The sequence below is a fragment of the Ranitomeya variabilis genome, chromosome 1, assembly GCF_051348905.1.
Source record: "Ranitomeya variabilis isolate aRanVar5 chromosome 1, aRanVar5.hap1, whole genome shotgun sequence".
In the NCBI taxonomy this organism is placed as follows: Eukaryota; Metazoa; Chordata; class Amphibia; order Anura; family Dendrobatidae; genus Ranitomeya; species Ranitomeya variabilis.
Genome location: NC_135232.1, coordinates 1,067,191,958 through 1,067,213,071, shown reverse-complemented (window position 1 = coordinate 1,067,213,071; position 21,114 = coordinate 1,067,191,958).

Sequence of the window (21,114 nt, the reverse complement as noted above, 5' to 3'; positions counted from 1 at the left end):
ACACTAAACTTCAGGAGGGCAAATTTCCAACGGATGAGAGATGATCTTGGTGCAATTAACTGGGAAGATATCCTGAGACATAAAAATAGACAAAGAAAATGGGAGACGTTTATTAGCATCCTGGATAGGACCTGTGCTCAGTATATACCGTATGGGAATAAACATGCTAGAAATAGGAAGAAAACCAATATGGCTAAATAGAGCTGTAAGGGGCGCAATAAGTGACAAAAAGAAAGCATTTAGAGAATTAAAGGAAGTAGGTAGTGATGAGGCATTAAATAAATACAGAAAATTAAATAAATTCTGTAAAAAGCAAATCAAGGCAGCAAAGATTGAGACAGAGAGACTCATTGCCAGAGAGAGTAAAAATAATCCCAAAATATTCTTTAACTACGTAAATAGTAAGAAACTAAAAAATGATAGTGTTGGCCCCCTTAAAAATAGTCTGGGTGAAATGGTGGATGAGGATGAGGAAAAAGCCAATATGCTAAATGACTTTTTTTCATCAGTATTTACACATGAAAATCCCATGGCAGACAATATGATCAGTGATAACAAAAATTCCCCATTAAGTGCCACCTGCTTAACCCAGCAGGAAGTACGGCAGTGTCTAAAAATCACTAAAATTGACAAATCTCCGGGCCCGGATGGGATACACCCCCGAGTACTGCAGGAACTAAGTACAGTCATTGATAGACCATTATTTTTAATCTTTAAGGATTCCATAATAACGGGGTCTATACCACAGGACTGGCATATAGCAAATGTGGTGCCAATATTCAAAAAGGGGACAAAACCTGAGCTAGGAAATTATAGGCCAGTAAGCTTAACCTCTACTGTGGGTAAAATCATGGAGGGCATTCTAAGGGATGCTATACTGGAGTATCTGAAGAGGAATAACCTCATGACCCAATACCAACACAGGTTTACTAGGGACCGTTCCTGTCAGACTAATCTGATCAGCTTCTATGAAGAGATAAGTTCCGGACTGGACCAAGGGAACCCAGTGGATGTAGTGTATATGGACTTTTCAAAAGCCTTTGATACGGTGCCACACAAAAGGTTGTTACATAAAATGAGAATAATGGGGATACGCGAAAATATGTGTAAGTGGGTTAAGAGCTGGCTCAGGGATAGGAAACAAAGGGTGGTTATTAATGGAGCACACTCGGACTGGGTCGCGGTTAGCAGTGGGGTACCACAGGGGTCAGTATTGGGCCCTCTTCTTTTTAACATATTTATTAATGACCTTGTAGGGGGCATTCAGATTAGAATTTCAATATTTGCAGATGACACTAAACTCTGCAGGGTAATCAATACAGAGGAGGACAATTTTATATTACAGGATGATTTATGTAAACTAGAAGCTTGGGCTGATAAATGGCAAATGAGCTTTAATGGGGATAAATGTAAGGTCATGCACTTGGGTAGAAGTAATAAGATGTATAACTATGTGCTTAATTCTAAAACTCTGGGCAAAACCATCAATGAAAAAGACCTGGGTGTATGGGTGGATGACAAACTCATATTCAGTGGCCAGTGTCAGGCAGCTGCTACAAAGGCAAATAAAATAATGGGATGCATTAAAAGAGGCATAGATGCTCATGAAGAGAACATAATTTTACCTCTATACAAGTCACTAGTGCGACCACACTTAGAATACTGTGCACAGTCCTTGTCTCCGGTGTATAAGAAAGACCTAGCTGAACTAGAGCGGGTGCAGAGAAGAGTGACCAAGGTTATTAGAGGACTGGGGGGTCTGCAATACCAAAATAGGTTATTACACTTGGGGCTGTTTAGTTTGGAAAAACGAAGACTAAGGGGGGATCTTATGTTAATGTATAAATATATGAGGGGACAGTACAAAGACCTTTCTGATGATCTTTTTAATCATAGACCTGAGACAGGGACAAAGGGGCATCCTCTACGTCTGGAGGAAAGAAGGTTTAAGCATAATAACAGACGCAGATTCTTTACTGTAAGAGCAGTGAGACTATGGAACTCTCTGCCGTATGATGTTGTAATGAGTTATTCATTACTTAAATTTAAGAGGGGACTGGATGCCTTTCTGGAGAAGTATAATGTTACAGGGTATTGTTATGACCCCAATGGCGAGGGTCTCAGAGGAACGTGGAAGTCTGCAGAATACAAAAATCCAGCTCATAGGGCAGTGGTAACTGGGTTGACCATATATCTACTCCTAACGCCAACACTAGAAGTAGCCGGGGATCATTCCTACGTTGATTCTAGATGACACGCGCCAGCCGGAGAATCTAGCTACCCCTAGTAGAGGAAAACAAAGACCTTTCTTGCCTCCAGAGAAGGGGACCCCAAAGCTGGATAGAAGCCCCCCACAAATAATGACGGTGAGGTAAGAGGAAATGACAAACACAGAAATGAACCAGGTTTAGCACAGAGAGGCCCGCTTACTGATAGCAGAATAAAGAAAGGTAACTTATATGGTCAACAAAAACCCTATCAAAATCCACACTGGAAATTCAAGAACCCCCGAACCGTCTAACGGTCCGGGGGGAGAACACCAGCCCCCTAGAGCTTCCAGCAAAGGTCAGGATATAGATTTGGAACAAGCTGGACAAAAATACAAAACCAAAACAAATAGCAAAAAGCAAAAGGCAGACTTAGCTGATATAACTGGAACCAGGATCAGTAGACAAGAGCACAGCAGACTAGCTCTGATAACTACGTTGCCAGGCATTGAACTGAAGGTCCAGGGAGCTTATATAGCAACACCCCTAACTAACGACCCAGGTGCGGATAAAAGGAAAGACAGAAAAACCAGAGTCAAAAAACTAGTAACCACTAGAGGGAGCAAAAAGCAAATTCACAACAGTACCCCCCCCCTTAGTGAGGGGTCACCGAACCCTCACCACGACCACCAGGGCGATCAGGATGAGCGGCATGAAAGGCACGAACTAAATCGGCCGCATGAACATCAGAGGCGACCACCCAGGAATTATCCTCCTGACCATAGCCCTTCCACTTGACCAGGTACTGAAGCCTCCGCCTGGAGAGGCGAGAATCCAAGATCTTCTCCACCACGTACTCCAACTCGCCCTCAACCAACACCGGAGCAGGAGGCTCAGCAGAAGGAACTACAGGCACAATGTACCGCCGCAACAAGGACCTATGAAATACATTGTGAATAGCAAACGACACAGGAAGATCCAGACGAAAAGATACAGGATTAAGGATTTCCAATATCTTGTAAGGCCCAATAAAACGAGGTTTAAATTTGGGAGAGGAGACCTTCATAGGAACAAAGCGGGAAGAAAGCCACACCAAATCCCCAACGCGTAGTCGGGGACCCACACCGCGGCGGCGGTTGGCAAAGCGCTGAGCCTTCTCCTGTGACAACTTCAAGTTGTCCACCACATGATTCCAGATCTGCTGCAACCTATCCACCACAGAATCCACCCCAGGACAGTCAGAAGGCTCCACATGACCCGAAGAAAAGCGAGGATGGAAACCAGAGTTGCAGAAAAAAGGCGAAACCAAGGTGGCGGAACTAGCCCGATTATTAAGGGCAAACTCAGCCAACGGCAAGAATGTCACCCAATCGTCCTGATCAGCAGAGACAAAACACCTCAAATAAGCCTCCAAAGTCTGATTGGTTCGCTCCGTCTGTCCATTAGTCTGAGGATGGAAAGCAGACGAAAACGACAAATCAATGCCCATCCTACTACAAAAGGATCGCCAGAACCTGGAAACGAACTGGGATCCTCTGTCTGACACAATATTCTCAGGGATGCCGTGCAAACGAACCACGTTCTGGAAAAACACAGGAACCAGATCGGAAGAGGAAGGCAGCTTAGGCAAAGGAACCAAATGGACCATCTTGGAGAAGCGATCACATATCACCCAGATAACGGACATGCCCTGAGATAGCGGAAGATCAGAAATGAAATCCATGGAGATATGTGTCCAAGGTCTCTTCGGGACAGGCAAGGGCAAGAGCAAACCGCTGGCACGAGAACAGCAAGGCTTAGCTCGAGCACAAGTCCCACAGGACTGCACAAATGACCGCACATCTCTTGACAAGGAAGGCCACCAAAAGGACCTGGCCACCAGATCTCTGGTGCCAAAAATTCCCGGGTGACCTGCCAACACCGAGGAATGAACCTCGGAAATGACTCTGCTGGTCCACTTATCCGGAACAAACAGTCTGTCAGGTGGACAAGACTCAGGCCTATCAGCCTGAAATCTCTGCAACACACGTCGCAGATCCGGAGAAATAGCTGACAAGATAACTCCATCTTTAAGAATACCAACAGGATCAGCGACTCCAGGAGCATCAGGCACAAAGCTCCTAGAAAGAGCATCGGCCTTCACATTCTTTGAACCTGGTAAATACGAGACAACAAAATCAAAGCGGGAGAAAAACAATGACCAGCGGGCCTGTCTCGGATTAAGGCGTTTAGCAGACTCGAGATACATCAGATTTTTGTGATCAGTCAAGACCACCACACGATGCTTAGCACCCTCGAGCCAATGACGCCACTCCTCAAATGCCCATTTCATGGCCAACAACTCCCGATTGCCCACATCATAATTTCGCTCGGCAGGCGAAAACTTCCTAGAGAAAAAGGCACAAGGTTTCATAACAGAGCAACCAGGGCCTCTCTGCGACAAGACGGCCCCTGCCCCAATCTCCGAAGCATCCACCTCAACCTGAAAGGGAAGTGAGACGTCAGGCTGGCACAAAACAGGCGCCGAAGTAAACCGGCGTTTCAACTCCTGGAAAGCCTCCACGGCAGCAGGAGCCCAGTTAGCTACATCGGAGCCCTTCTTGGTCATATCCGTCAAAGGTTTCACAATGCTAGAAAAATTAGCGATAAAACGACGGTAGAAGTTAGCGAAGCCCAAGAACTTCTGAAGACTCTTAACTGACGAGGGCTGAGTCCAATCAAGAATAGCTCGGACCTTGACTGGGTCCATCTCCACAGCAGAAGGGGAAAAAATGAACCCCAAAAAGGGAACCTTCTGTACACCAAAGAGACACTTTGAGCCCTTGACAAACAAAGAATTTTCACGCAAAATTTTAAAGACCAACCTGACCTGCTCCACATGCGAATCCCAATTATCAGAAAAAACCAAAATATCATCCAGATAAACAATCAAAAATGTATCCAGATACTTCCGGAAAATGTCATGCATAAAGGACTGAAAAACTGAAGGCGCATTGGAGAGCCCAAAAGGCATCACCAAGTACTCAAAATGACCTTCGGGCGTATTGAATGCGGTTTTCCATTCATCACCTTGCTTAATGCGCACAAGGTTGTACGCACCACGAAGGTCTATCTTGGTGAACCACTTGGCACCCTTAATCCGGGCAAACAAGTCAGACAACAGCGGTAAAGGATACTGAAATTTGACAGTGATCTTATTTAAAAGCCGATAATCAATACAAGGTCTCAAAGATCCGTCCTTTTTTGCCACAAAAAAGAATCCCGCACCAAGAGGGGAAGAAGACGGACGAATATGTCCTTTTTCCAGAGACTCCTTGATATATGAACGCATAGCGGTATGTTCAGGTACCGACAGATTAAACAGTCTTCCCTTAGGAAATTTACTGCCTGGGATCAAATCTATAGCACAGTCACAGTCCCTATGAGGAGGCAGTGCACTGGACTCAGACTCACTGAAGACATCCTGATAATCAGACAAATACTCCGGAACTTCCGAAGGCGTAGAAGAAGCAATAGACACAGGCAGGGAATCCTCATGAATACCACGACAGCCCCAACTTGAGACTGACATAGCCTTCCAGTCCAGGACTGGATTATGGGTCTGTAACCATGGCAGCCCTAAAACGACCAAATCATGCATTTTATGTAAAACCAGGAAACGTATCACCTCGCGGTGTTCAGGAGTCATGCACATGGTAACCTGAGTCCAATACTGCGGTTTATTTGCTGCCAATGGTGTAGCATCAATACCCCTAAGAGGAATAGGATTTTCTAATGGTTCAAGAGTAAATCCACAGCGCTTAGCAAATGAGAGATCCATGAGACTCAGGGCAGCACCTGAATCTACAAACGCCATGACAGGATAAGATGACAGTGAGCAAATCAAAGTTACAGACAGAATAAATTTAGGTTGCAAATTACCAACGGTGACAGGACTAACAACCTTAGCTATACGTTTAGAGCATGCTGAGATAACATGTGTAGAATCACCACAGTAGTAGCACAAGCCATTCCGGCGTCTATGAATTTTCCGCTCATTTCTAGTCAGGATTCTATCACATTGCATTAAATCAGGTGTCTGTTCAGACAACACCATGAGGGAATTTGCGGTTTTTCTATCACATTGCACCGAATTAGGTGTCTGTTCAGACAACACCATGAGGGAATTTGCGGTTTTGCGCTCCCGCAACCGCCGGTCAATTTGAATAGCCAGTGCCATAGTATCATTCAGACCTGTGGGAATGGGAAAACCCACCATAACATTCTTAATGGCTTCAGAAAGGCCATTTCTAAAATTAGCGGCCAGTGCACACTCGTTCCAATGTGTCAGCACGGACCATTTCCGAAATTTTTGGCAATACACTTCAGCCTCGTCCTGCCCCTGAGACATAGACAGCAAGGCCTTTTCTGCCTGAATCTCAAGATTGGGTTCCTCATAAAGTAAACCGAGCGCCAGAAAAAACGCATCAAGATCAGCCAATGCCGGATCTCCTGGCGCCAGCGAAAAAGCCCAATCCTGAGGGTCGCCCCGTAAGAACGAAATAACAATCTTTACTTGCTGAGCAGAATCTCCTGATGAACAGGGTCTCAGGGACAAAAACAATTTACAATTATTCACGAAATTCCTAAACTTAAACCTGTCTCCGGAAAACAGTTCAGGAATCGGTATTTTAGGTTCTGACTTAGGATTTCTGATAACATAGTCTTGTATGCCCTGCACACGAGTAGCCAGCTGGTCCACACTTGTAATCAAGGTCTGGACATTCATGTCTGCAGCAAGCATAGCCACTCTGAGGTAAAGGGGAAGGAGAAAAAAAAAACTCAGAATCTTCTTTCTTATAATCCCTCTTCTGCAATGCATTAAACATTTAATACTGGCCTGGCAAACTGTTATGACCCCAATGGCGAGGGTCTCAGAGGAACGTGGAAGTCTGCAGAATACAAAAATCCAGCTCATAGGGCAGTGGTAACTGGGTTGACCATATATCTACTCCTAACGCCAACACTAGAAGTAGCCGGGGATCATTCCTACGTTGATTCTAGATGACACGCGCCAGCCGGAGAATCTAGCTACCCCTAGTAGAGGAAAACAAAGACCTTTCTTGCCTCCAGAGAAGGGGACCCCAAAGCTGGATAGAAGCCCCCCACAAATAATGACGGTGAGGTAAGAGGAAATGACAAACACAGAAATGAACCAGGTTTAGCACAGAGAGGCCCGCTTACTGATAGCAGAATAAAGAAAGGTAACTTATATGGTCAACAAAAACCCTATCAAAATCCACACTGGAAATTCAAGAACCCCCGAACCGTCTAACGGTCCGGGGGGAGAACACCAGCCCCCTAGAGCTTCCAGCAAAGGTCAGGATATAGATTTGGAACAAGCTGGACAAAAATACAAAACCAAAACAAATAGCAAAAAGCAAAAGGCAGACTTAGCTGATATAACTGGAACCAGGATCAGTAGACAAGAGCACAGCAGACTAGCTCTGATAACTACGTTGCCAGGCATTGAACTGAAGGTCCAGGGAGCTTATATAGCAACACCCCTAACTAACGACCCAGGTGCGGATAAAAGGAAAGACAGAAAAACCAGAGTCAAAAAACTAGTAACCACTAGAGGGAGCAAAAAGCAAATTCACAACAGGGTATATACACTAGATTCCTTGATAGGGTGTTGATCCAGGGAACTAGTCTGATTGCTGTATGTGGAGTCGGGAAGGAGTTTTTTTTCTGCAATGTGGAGCTTACTCTTTGCCACATGGGTTTTTTTTGCCTTCCTCTGGATCAACATGTTAGGGCATGTTAGGTTAGGCTATGGGTTGAACTAGATGGACTTAAAGTCTTCCTTCAACCTTAATAACTATGTTACTATGTTACTAATATGGACCCGACTCCACTCCCATAGGGGTGGAGCTGCATATTCATTACTGGAATGAGCGGTACCATGTGACCACTCAATACAGGAAGAAGCTGTCAGCGCCCGGAGAAACACGGAGGGATGTGCAGGGACAGCGCCAGGAGCAGGTGAGTATAATGGGGAGGGGGAGCATTGCACGATATTCACCTGTCCCACTTTCCGGCGCCGCTCCGTCTTCCGCTTCCTCTGCAGTGATGGTCAGGTCAGAGGGAGCGATGACGTGATTAGTCCATGCCCTCTGCCTGAACGTTATTGCAGAGGACGTGGAAGACACAGCGGTGCCGGAATGAGGACCGGCGAGTATTGCAAGTGCCGGGGGCCTGAGCGACGAGAGGTGAGTATGTCATTTTTTTTTTAATCACAGCAACAGCATATGGGGCAAATATCTCTATGGAGCATCTTATGGGGCCATAATCAACATTTGTGCAGCACTATATGAGGCAAATATCTTTATGGAGCATCTTATGGGGCCATAATCAACGTTTGTGCAGCACTATATGGGGCAAATATCTTTCTGGAGCATCTTATGGGGCCATAATCAACATCTGTGCAGCATTATATGGGGCAAATGTCTCTATGGAACATCTTAAGGGACCCTTATTAACCTTTATGCAGTACTGTATGGGGCAAATGTGTCTATGGAGCATCCTAGGGGGCCATTATTAATCTTTGTGCAGCATTATATGGGACATATTTTAATATGGAACATCTTATGGGGCCCATTATGAACTGTATGGAGCATCTCATCACTACTGAATCTACCGCCTCACCAACGCCGGAGCTGCAGCAACCTTCAACCTATTGTCTCCTTCCCCATAATCCTGTAGAATGTAAGCCCACAAGGGCAGGGTCCTCGCCCCTCTGTATCAGTCTGTCATTGTTAGTTTGTTTACTGTAAGTGATATCTGTAACTTATATGTAACCCCTTCTCATGTACAGCACCATGGAATCAATGGTGCTATATAAATAAATAATAATAATAAATTATAATCTTATGGGGCCCATCATGAACTGTATGGAGCATTATATGGGGCTCCTGATTCAATATGGATATTAAAAAACACTTAATCTACTGATATCTCAATTAATTTTACTTTTATTGGTATCTATATCCGACAACTGCTGCTGATAATAACAGTGAGAGCAGGAGCAGCTGATGGGAGTATTCATCAGCCGGCTCCTGCGCTGTAAATAAATAACTAATAAAAAAACGGCATGGGTTCCCCTTTATTTTTGATAACCAGCCAGGCATAACTCACAGCTGGGGGCTGCAACCCTCAGCTGTCAGCTTCTGCAAGGCTGATTATCAAGAATGGTGGGATTCCTTAGCCGTATTTTTAAACTATTTAAGTAATTTAAAAAAAATTAGTGGGGGTCACCCTCATTTTTGACAACCAGCCTTGCTATAGCAGACATCTGGGGGCTGGTATTCTCAGGCTGGTAATGAGCCATGGATATTGGCCCCCCAGCCTATAAATAGCAACCCACAGCTGCCCAGAAAAGGCACATCTATTAGATGTGCCAATTCTGGTGCTTTGCACAGCTCTTCCTATTTGCCCTGTAGTGGTGGCAAGTGGGGTTCATATTTGTGGGGTTGATGTCACCTTTGTATTGTTCGGTGACATGGTAAAGGGGACGATGAGACAGCAGGTACCTACGTGCCAGGTATGGAACTAGAGAGGCTGCATCAACTGTTCCCAGGAGGGAGCATGAGTATGGTGGACCTTCCCCTGCTGCCTGAGGGAAGCACTAGTGAGGGGCACCTTCCTGCTGACCGAGGGGGGTGGAGAAAGGAAAGCGAAGAGTGTGCAGCAGAGCAATTTAGCGCAAACTGAGGTCAGTGCGCAGTCAGATGAGCGGTGCGCTTCACTCCCTATCCCCACACAGAGTACTGGTGCAACAATCCATGCTGCAGCAGACCTGAAGGACAGGGACTGCTGCACTGAGGGAAGTAGTGTGCCCTGCAGCAGTCTAGATAGAGGGACCACTGCAGAGTGTGCAGAGCCAGGTGTGCACAGCAGCAGCCAGGAAGAGAAGTGCTCCATCCTGGGAGCATCAGCATTACACAGGCCTGCGTCCGTACAACAGACCTGCCGCAGGGACCAGAGAGCGAGAGGGACATGCAGTGTGTGCCTGGTGGCTAATCAGGAGAAAGGTACCGCATGCTAAGTGTCCGAGAGTACTGCACACGCGCCACATAAAAGGGAACACATACAAGACTGACACTTGCACCCTAACTTTGATAGCGAATATTTGCCCAGACATTTGTGACCTGACTTCACCTGGAATATAGTTGCAGAGCCACGTTGGACTCATACAGTATTGTGGCTTGTCAACTTGTTAGCCACTGCTCCCAGGGCCGGCGTCAGCACCCGGCGCACGCGGGCAAGTGCCGGGCCCTGAGCAGGTGAGGGGGGCCATTTCCATTTTGACAAGTGTGTGACCAACTTTTTACTATTGATGCTGCCTATGCAGCATCAATAATAAAAAGATATAATGTTAAAAATAGTAAAAAAATAAAAAAATCGTGCTATACTCACCTTCTGGCATCCCTCGCATCCTTCCCGATGCTCGCGATGCTGCCGGCAGCTAGCGTTCTCAGTAATGCCTTGCGAAATGACCCGATGACATAGCGGTCTCGCGAGACCACTACATCATTACAGGTCATTGTGTCACAAGGCATTACTGGGAACGGGAGCTGCCGGGAGCATCACTAATGCCTGGGCTGGATCTGGGGGCCGCCAGAAGGTGAGTATATAACTGTTTTTTATTTTAATTCTTTTTTTAACAGGGTTATGGTGCCCACACTGCTATATACTACCTGGCTGTGTTATATGCTACGTGGGCTGTGCTATATACTAGGTGGGCTCAGCTGTGCTATATACTATGTGGGATGTGTTATATGCTATGTGGGCTGTGTTATATACTATGTGGGCTGTTTTTTATGCTACGTGGGCTGTGTTATATACTATGTGGCTGTGCTATATACTACATGGCTGTGCTATATACTACGTGGGCTGTGTTATATACTACGTGGCTGTGTTACATACTGCGTGGGCTGTGCTATATGTTACGTGGGCTGTGCTATATACTACATGGCTGTGCTATATACTATGTGGGCTGTGTTATATACTACGTGGCTCTGTTATATGCTATGTGGGCTGTGTTATATGCTACGTGGGCTGTGTTATATACTGTACTATGTGGGCAGTGTTATATACTATGTGGGCTGTGTTATATGCTACATGGCTGTGCTATATACTACGTGGCTGTGCTATATGCTACGTGGCTGTGCTATATACTACGTGGGCTGTGTTATATACTACGTGGGTTGTGCTATATACTACGTGGCTGTGTTATATACTACATGGCTGTGTTATATACTATGTGGCTGTGCTATATACTACGTGGGCTTTGTTATATACTATGTGGCAGTGCTATATGCTACTTGGCTGTGCTATATACTACGTGGGCTGTGTTATATGCTATGTGGGCTGTGTTATATGCTACGTGGGCTGTGCTATATGCTTCATGGGCTGTGTTATATACTATTTGGGCTGTGTTATATGCTACGTGGCTGTTTTATATACTACATGGGCTGTGCTATATACTATGCGGCAGTGCTATATGCTACGTGGCTGTGCTATATACTACGTGGGCTGTGTTATATGCTATGTGGGCTGTGTTATATGCTACGTGGGCTGTGCTATATGCTACGTGGGCTGTGTTATATACTATTTGGGCTGTGTTATATGCTACGTGGCTGTGACAGTCAGTGAGTGAGCCTTTTTTATTTTTACATAATCTGCAATAGGGTTGTGAACCTAGCCTAATCTCTTTTAAGGAGATAACATGTCATATCTGTCAGTAGGCTTCTAAGAAAAAGGCGGCTTATAAAATAGCTCAGAGATTAACTGAGTTTAGATTTTATAGTCTACTATGATTCAGCTAAATTCTGAACTCCAGAGGAGCTGTATTGTTTCTGTGCTACAAGGTAGAATATTGTATTTTTGCACAAATTCTATTATATTGACATAAGAATAACAAGCCCGAGTTCTCGTAACGTATCTGGCTTAAACACAAGTAATTATATATAATTACCACATGGTAAATTTTGATTACTCTGGTCTATCTTGTATAACGAATAGGGGGAAGACCTCTGGAGCTGGACCCCAGTGAGCGCCACGTGTTTGTTTTATATTCTAGAATAGTCTCCTGTTTTTTAATATTGTATATTATGGCAATAAAAATCACACATGAGCTCATGGAAATGAAATCCTTTCAACTGCAGTTATGTAAGTAATCCCTTGGAAGAAGTCCTGAGTGGCAGTATATTAACTACGCTGCGGTCCGGATAGGGAGGCCAAGGTAGTCTGTAATGTGGAATAAAAGTGAAAATAGAAAAAACTTTTAAGATTTATGGCATAAAAGTAGAAATACATCTTTGTACATTTTTGAGAATGAGGCAATGTTTTTAGTGAGCAGTTGTACTCCAGTTACCATGATGACTGTATATGGTAGGGTGTTATGTAACATCCCATATTTTCTATAATGTTGCATTCAGGTATGTTTGCTATGAGGAAATTATCCTATTATACATAGGGGTATTTGGGGTATAGAAAGGATCTCTAGATAATTATACACAAATAACCATGAAGAATACATTATCGTTTTGCACAGATGACTTTCACAGTAACGCTCAATGGAGCCGGTGGTAAAATGCAATGTCATCATATCCAAACATACAGGACTCAATTACAAAGAATGCAGTGAAAATTAAATAAATAAAAAAATTGTTCTTTAAACCACATTTAACCACGTTAGGATTGGGCGATACTTAATTTTTGCACTTTAATTTTTTCTTCCTTTCTTCCAAGAGCTGTAACTTTTTTTAATTCTATCAATGTAGCCACTCTATTGGCATATCGATCTAGCCATACGAAGGCTTGGCTTTTTTGCAGGACAAGTGGTGATTTGATTGTTACCATTCACATGTACTGAAAAAATGGAACAAAAGTTCCAAGAGGAATAAAATGGTGAAAAAAGTGCTATTCCACCATTGTCATTCATTTTGATCATGTGATGAAAATGACCTGGCAATATGATTCTTCAGGATACTCAGTTTTTTTCTGAAATTTTTTGTCTGAAATTTTTCTGTTGATGGAGTCATGTGAGCTGCCATTTTTACTAGTACCACTTTGGTATTAATACGAGGCAACAATATTTTGATTCCTTTATTGGATTTTTTTTGTGAGACATTTGGCGAATCAAAAACATCATGTTTTGACAGATTGGATTTTTACGGATGAGGTATCAGAGATATTACTACATATGTTTATGTTTTTATTTTTAAACTTTGAAAAAAGGGGTAATTGAATGTTTATATTCTCTCCACTGCTACACAGACATTTACATCCTTTAAAAGTGTGCACAGAGAGATAACCAATTCACAGTCACTATGTTGGACCTCCCACAGGACTCCTAACAATAGGAAAATCAGATATATAAAGTAACAAGTTACAGATTATACTAGATCTTTTCATATAAAACTGTATTTTATCGCTTTTAAGCATTTGATTTTTCTATTATAAGTCCACTTGGATGTCTTATTTATCTATGTGCACCCTTATACAGGTTAGGATATGTTCACATTGCATTTTTGTCACAAATCAGTGTCTCAGTTGGGGTTTTTCATCTGAAGCCCTGAGAAACAGGATTTGGGTGGAACCCCTTAAGTTTATTGACTGTAATGAAGCACACAGAATCACTTTGTTCTCTGTTTGGTCTCTCTTTAGATGGTGTCTGCCTTTTTGAGATGGGGATAAAAGTACAGTAGACCACGCTTGTGTGCCTGCCTTGAGAAGATGGATACTGCCAAAAGGGAGGTCAGACAGAGCACAAAGTGACTCCGACTGGCTCATTGAAGTCAATGGCCCATTGGGGGTTCAATCCAAATCTCATTTCTCTGGGCTGATGTGTGGCAAAATCATACCATAAAACTAACAATCACTGAGTAGGACTGCCTAGTGAATCGTTTCCAAAAATCTATGCATAAATCTGTTTCACTACAAGCCCACCACATCTCCATGTTCACAGAACGATCTTTAACACAATCATGCTGTACACAAGCTTAAAATTAATGTATTGCATAAGAAAGGAAGGAGGGCACTCACCGATCTGAAGCTTGACTTTACTTTATTAAATGTCTATTAAAACATCATGGCCGGGAGAGTGAACAAGGAGCTCCTGTGAGCAGTGTGAAGACGACGGCCGTTTCGCGCTCTCACTGCGCTTCCACTGGTCTATACCTGCTCACAGGAGCTCCTTGTTCACTCTTCCGGCCATGATGTTTTAATGGACATTTAATAAAGTAAAGTCAAGCTTCAGATCGGTGAATGCCCTCCTTCCTTTCTTATGCAATACATTGATTTTCATGTGATTTCTGGAGGAGCACCCGGTATTTGGACTGCTTGTCTGTATGAAAGCACTTGATGTGCACAGAGGCTGACGGTCTTCAAGTGGAAGGTAGTGCCGTCCCTCTTTTTTCTTTTTCTTTCGCCAAAGAACAAGCTTAAAATTCATTCACCTGACGACTGAGCATTTTACTTGTCCATCATCTGATTGGGAGCCTGTTTCCACAGGCCGATAATTGAGACCAACAGTTCCTATTTTCAGCCAGAAAAAAAAAATAGCTTAAGTTTCACCACTGCCAATATCAAAGAATGTTTCAATATCAGGTGAGACAGGGGTGAGGCTTAACACAAAAGGTATTTTGGCCTGATGAACCAGATCAGCTGGCTCATTATCAGCAGGGTGGAACCCAGCAGGTTACTGCATGGCCCTGACGTATGTAGTTACGGTCATATACTTTATCTGTCAGTTGCTTACTGACCTAGGGTCATTTGCTTACCACTTCACCAGCCACTCCTGTACACACCCTGACAATCACTTGGAATGTTAAGCTCTATTGTAGGAGTCCTTCCACGAAAGATGCCTCTGGTCTAAAGCTGCACACAAGAACCTAGTCTACTGCAACCACTCTACACCTATCCTCATAAAGTCAACTGATGCCAACCATTGCAGCAAGGCATACATGATTGGTGATAGTGATTGCAGTATTATTGTATACAGTCATGTATATTACATTCTAATAGAAGTAGTACACACAATAGCTGCAGTCCAAAAACTAAATCTTACAGTAATTCCACTGAAAAATATTTAGAATTGAGAGTCCTCAGTGGTTGAGGACTCTCAATTCTAAATATTTTTCTATCTACTGGCTAACACGGTACCAAGATATATATCTTTACAGTAATTCCACTGAAAACTCTTTCCATAGTTAGGATTGGCCATGTTGAATTTTAATACCCAATCCTTAAGTTACCAAATTAAAGGATGCATGTATATGGGTTGGTGTTGAGGAACAGTCACTCACCAAGGAGCTATTCTACCAACCTCTAATGAAGATGTATGGGCACCTAAAGATGTGAAGGTCCTCAGCAATTGCCTCTTGTGTTCTTCATATAATCTGGCCCTTCATATAACCCATGATGGCAATACACTTACAATAAGATTACTCAATGATGAAATACAAGGACTTTTCTGGATGACTTAGGATCGTCAATAATTAAAGCTGATTGCAGTGTTTGTTTTTACATTAATGATGGTTCTACATCTGTTCCCGATTTGTACTGATGTAAAATCATGTTATTCTGTATTCTCCAAAGATGGCAAATTTAATTGGGTTTAGACTTGTTTGTATGGGTTGTCTCCTGCATCCATCTGTTGAGTTCTTACAGTGTACAGAATGAATGTATCGTGTTTAGAAATAACTATTGAGAAGACACTAAAGACTGTGTAGGCGACAGATAACAGTACGTCATCTCTTGTCGCTAGCAGAGTCCCGTTTACCCCTTTGTTGGCAAAACATTTATTTCTTTTTAATGGTAAAAGAGCAAAAAAAGTTGCCACCAGAGAACTCAAAAACATAAGGCGCCAATTCAGCAAAACAATTTTGATAGCATTCCGGAATAAATTAATTTGAAAAGTTGCAAAATTTTGGTGCAACTTGGAGTCGAGCAAAGATTGTGAATTTTGATGTTCTCACACCGGTTTCATTTTCAGTTCACAACATGTTGCAATATTTGTACCACAAATATTTTGCAGACATAAAATCTACTCCAGAAGACATAATTATGTTTGCGACAGATTTATTCATTTTTAAAAAGGTTACAGTTGATGAAATAAACAATAATATCTCCCAATAAAAAACCCTGCCAAAAAGGTGAGCATAAATAAAAAGCAGATGAACACATATGAAATAATATTTTAACAATGCTCAAAATTAAAAGAAGAATAAGTCACAAATGAAAAGCAGGTGAAAAACACAAAAAACTAAAAACAAAGAACAGGCACAAATGCAATAATGAATCGCAGCCTATGTGTTTAGTTTATACTGTCGTTTTGGAGACTTTCTTTAAGGTATAGTGGCGAGATAAACCTTTTCACGACATATGACGTATATGTACGTCATATGTTGTGTCACTGACTTTGATGCGGCCTCCGGCGCTGAGGACTCATATTTCCACACACATGAGAGCTTTCATGTGTCTTTAACAGCTGTGGGTGGATCGGAGCTCCACCTGCAGCTGTTAACCACTTAAATCCCACTGTCAATCTCCAATAGTGGGATTTAACACGCGCTAGCCAGAAGTGCATCACAAATCCCATCCATCGGCGCTCTTGTCACTTGATCGGGGGCACCTATGGATTATCATGACATCGGGCAGTCTGCAGAAGACCCCCATGCCTGTCATTATGATGCTTTTGTGAATGCCGGCTTGTGGCTGGCTTTCATAGGAGATTATTATTTCTGCTTTACATAGTATTGCTGAAACACAGTTATGTATAACACAGGCAATCACATGATCAAAGCTTCAAGTCTCCTAAGGGAACTATTAAATAGTATTGGTATCACTGCATTCAGAAATGTTCGATCTATCAAAATATATAGTAAATTAATCAGATCGGTAAACAGCGTAACAAGAAAAGAAATTGAAAGTACAGAATTACTTTTTTGTCTGCCGCAACATTACAATAAGGCTGCCGTCACACTAGCAGTATTTGGTCAGTATTTTACATCAGTATTTGTAAGCCAAAACCAGGAGTGGAACTATCAGAGGAAAAGTATAATAGAAACATATGCACCACTTCTGCATTTATCACCCACTCCTGGTTTTGGCTTATACTGATGTAAAATACTGACCAAATACTGAGTGTGAATGCAGCCTAATATGTAAGAAGAGGCGATCAAAGCATTGTGGGATTGCACTTTTTTTGCAATTTCACCGCACTTAGAATTGTTTTCCAATTTTCCAGTACACTATATGATAAAATCAATGGCACAATTTAAAAGTTCATCTCGTCCTTCAAAAAGAAGCCCTCGTATGGCTATATTGACTGAAAAATAAAAAAGATATGGCTCTTGGAAGAAGTAGAGGAAAAAATGAAAAAGGAAAATGGCCATGGCATGAAGGGGTTAAGGGATTGGATACTTGATTCTGAAAGTGGATGTAAGGAACGGGCTGAATTAAAGCGTCCGTATTATACAATTTGTGTGCAGACAATGGCGTAATTAGAGTCCCATAGGCCCCTGTGCACAATTTGGACCTGGGCTCTCACCTGATTGCTTGTCAGATGTATGAACCATTGTAGCGTTTTAGACCCTATAGAGACATACGTGTTCAACCCTCATGTAATATTGTCCCCATCCTGGCTGTTAACTGTAATAATCTACCTCATCCTGGCCCTCTCCAGGAATAATGCCCGCCATCCTGGGCCCCATACTGTAACAATGTCACCAATCCCACGAGCCTTCTGGTATAAAGTTCTCCCCCATGTAATAATATACTCCATCCTGGGCAGCTTCCATGCTGTCTCCTTCCAGTTATAATGTCCCCTGTCCTGGGCCCTTCCAGTAATAATGTCCTCCATCCTGGGCCCTTCTAGTAATAAGGTCACAACCTGGAAAGCTCATTTTAACATTTGCTCATTTTTTAATCCTTTCTGCTGTAAAACAATCAATTTACAACTGAAATGTTCCCATTTGGACCCTTTTTTATTTTTTTAATGAAAATAGAGATGTAATCAAAATTACTCAGTGCCTGACATCACTTGTCTGAGGTTGATCTAATGTCTCAGCCTGTGTTACATCCTAGACTGATCGGCTGGAGTAGTCACATGAAAGATTAGTATGAAGGAGGCTCGCGAGGAGGACTTAGACAGTGCTGGAAGAGGAGCCATGGGGGATCGGTAAGGTGAGTAGACTTTCTTTTATCATTTAATGTATGATGGATGATCTTGAAAACAATAAAAAAAATAAGATGATATTACTAAAGATGACCCTTCCCAGAATGCAAATAATCACAGCAAGTTCTAAACAGAAATTAAACCTTGACAAATGCTGGATTATCTTCAGTCCGAAGCTTGGAAAAATGTGAATGAAGTTTGGGTTTCTGGGAAAGGCTGAATTCAAAATTTGTATAAAAAAAGAAAAGTAATGTATTTAGACGGTTGTTAGACTTTTTACATTCTTTTATTCCAGACTGAAAAAAGTGCTGAAAGTCAGATGAATGTTGGTGATGGAATACGAATAATTGGCCATTTTTCAGGTAGTATTTCGAGGTTTGCCTACCTGGTCCTCTAGTGTGGTGAAGGGTTTAATTCTTATCTCATTCCTAATTGAGCACCTCCCCTGGTTCCAGCCTTTCCTTCTGATCACTTACAACATCCTCTTCCTGCCTGGTGATCAGTGGGTGGAGGGGTTGCACCAGGTCCTGGAGCTTATGGAGGGCCCAAAAAAGTTAATTTGGCCCATATGAGAGGATCAATACTATTAAGAACCCATAATAATTGGAGGCACTGTTGGAGATTTTCGATGAGGCCCACATGCTACAAGCTTCACCAATGATAGTGATCATGGTTGGTAAAAGTTTCTAATGAGCTCTTTTCCTGACTATTATGCTCCTGTGCCCTAATGACTTCTGTGACGCAAGACTAGTGCGTCTTTGCGCATTTACCCAGATGAACATAGGCAATATGTAGAGATACAATGCAGAGATGTTTAGTATCACTTGTACAGGATCAAGAATGTTCCAAATTATGCAGATTATCTAATTATAAATATGATACATATTTTGTGAAGCCTCAAAGGATGGCGCTTCAGGCTTTATTGCCCAGTCATCGAAGCAGAGATGATTAAACGTTCCTGTGAGATTACAGGCTACAGTGCATTACCTCAATCTGGAGCCCAGATGTTAAAGGGTTTACGAAAATAAGGTTCATATGTAAAATGTATAAAATGTAGGAATACACCAGACAAGAGAAATAAAGCTTCCAAAGCTAAAGGGGAGTAAAGTGATACTTTATGATCTATAACTTGATAATTGGTGGGGGTCCGACCACTAGAACCTGGCCTAATTGGCAAAATGGGAAACATTTTGTCTTCGTCAGTATGGCGCTGCAGTGCACATGCTCGACCGCTGCTTCATTCATATTGGACTGGTGAGCGTTGCGCTCGGCTTTTTACTGGAGACCCACAGAAAATGAATGGAGCAGCGGTCAGGTGTCTGAACTGCAGCTCCATTTTGTAGGGGAGATAAAAGTGCCCCGCTCATCCAATCGATGCAGGTCCAAACAGTCAGACTGATTAAAAAAGTGTAAAAGTGTGATACCGCTCACCCACATTCAAGTAGCCAGCAAATCTTTGGCTCGGATGAAAAACCACAGATGCTCAGTGGTAGCAATAGGGAAAAGTAGGGATATCCAGCCATTGTTTGGATGACAAATTGCAAAATGTGGGGCACTTCGGCTATATCTGCCGATGCACCCCTGACCGCCGGGCCCGTTCTGGTCATGCTGGGTTTAACTCATTGCAGTGATGTGTGTCTGGTGTGCTCCCTCTTCCCATTATGGAACCCTCCTTATAAAGCTGCAGCAACCTGGCTTCTGGTCTCTCTCCTCATCTGAGATCCAGAGCAGATTTGACAAACCCTCCCGCCCTAGGTGTTCATTTGTTTTTATAAGTTAAAAGTCACAGCGGTTTGATGGTACCAAGTATTCTTTCAAAGGCAATCTTGCATCCGGGGACTGGGGGGGGGGGCAAAGTGCTTCATGGCAAGTTTATAGGCCCCTCGGGCCATATGTTTAAAGCTGTGACCGACCCCTGCCAAAAAAGAAAACTAAGTTTTGTTTACTGATCTTAAAAGAGAATTAAAGAGTTTCAAGTTGATGGTTGTTGTGTCAGTCATTGCATGGGAGATTCTGGTGGTTGGTTTGGGTCTCGGCGGTCAAATGTATATTTGTAGACTTGAATAAAACATAACATTCGCAATACTGTAGAAAACAAATAGTAAATGTGAGAGCTACATGTTTCAAACAGAATTTCAGTCCTTACTCATTGTTTGCAATTCCTTATCCAAAAAATGGATGGATATCACTACCTTTCCTCAGCGCTTGGACTCTCACCAACCAGCAAGTGATCACTTATCCTTGGAATAGATAAGTTGTTTACTCTGGACAACCCCTTTTAGGGCACAGTCAGATGGCCATATAACATGGACGACGATTGCAGTGCACAGACTGGCTGGCGGCTCTCCTGACCCGAGCATGTTGACAGCATGTATATCTATGCAGCTGCCACACTTGGATCAAGAGAGCTGCCGGCCCGTCTGTGCACTGCAATCGTAGTCCATGTTATATGACCATTTAACTGCATCCTAAAGGCCCCGTCACACTTAGCGACACTGCAGCGATACAGACAACGATGCCGATCGCTGCAGCGTCGCTGTTTAGGCGCTGTGTGGTCGCTGGGGAGCTGTCACACAGACAGCTCTCCAGCGACCAACGATGCCGAGGTCCCCGGGTAACCAGGGTAAACATCGGGTTGCTAAGCGCAGGGCCGCGCTTAGTAACCCGATGTTTACCCTGGTT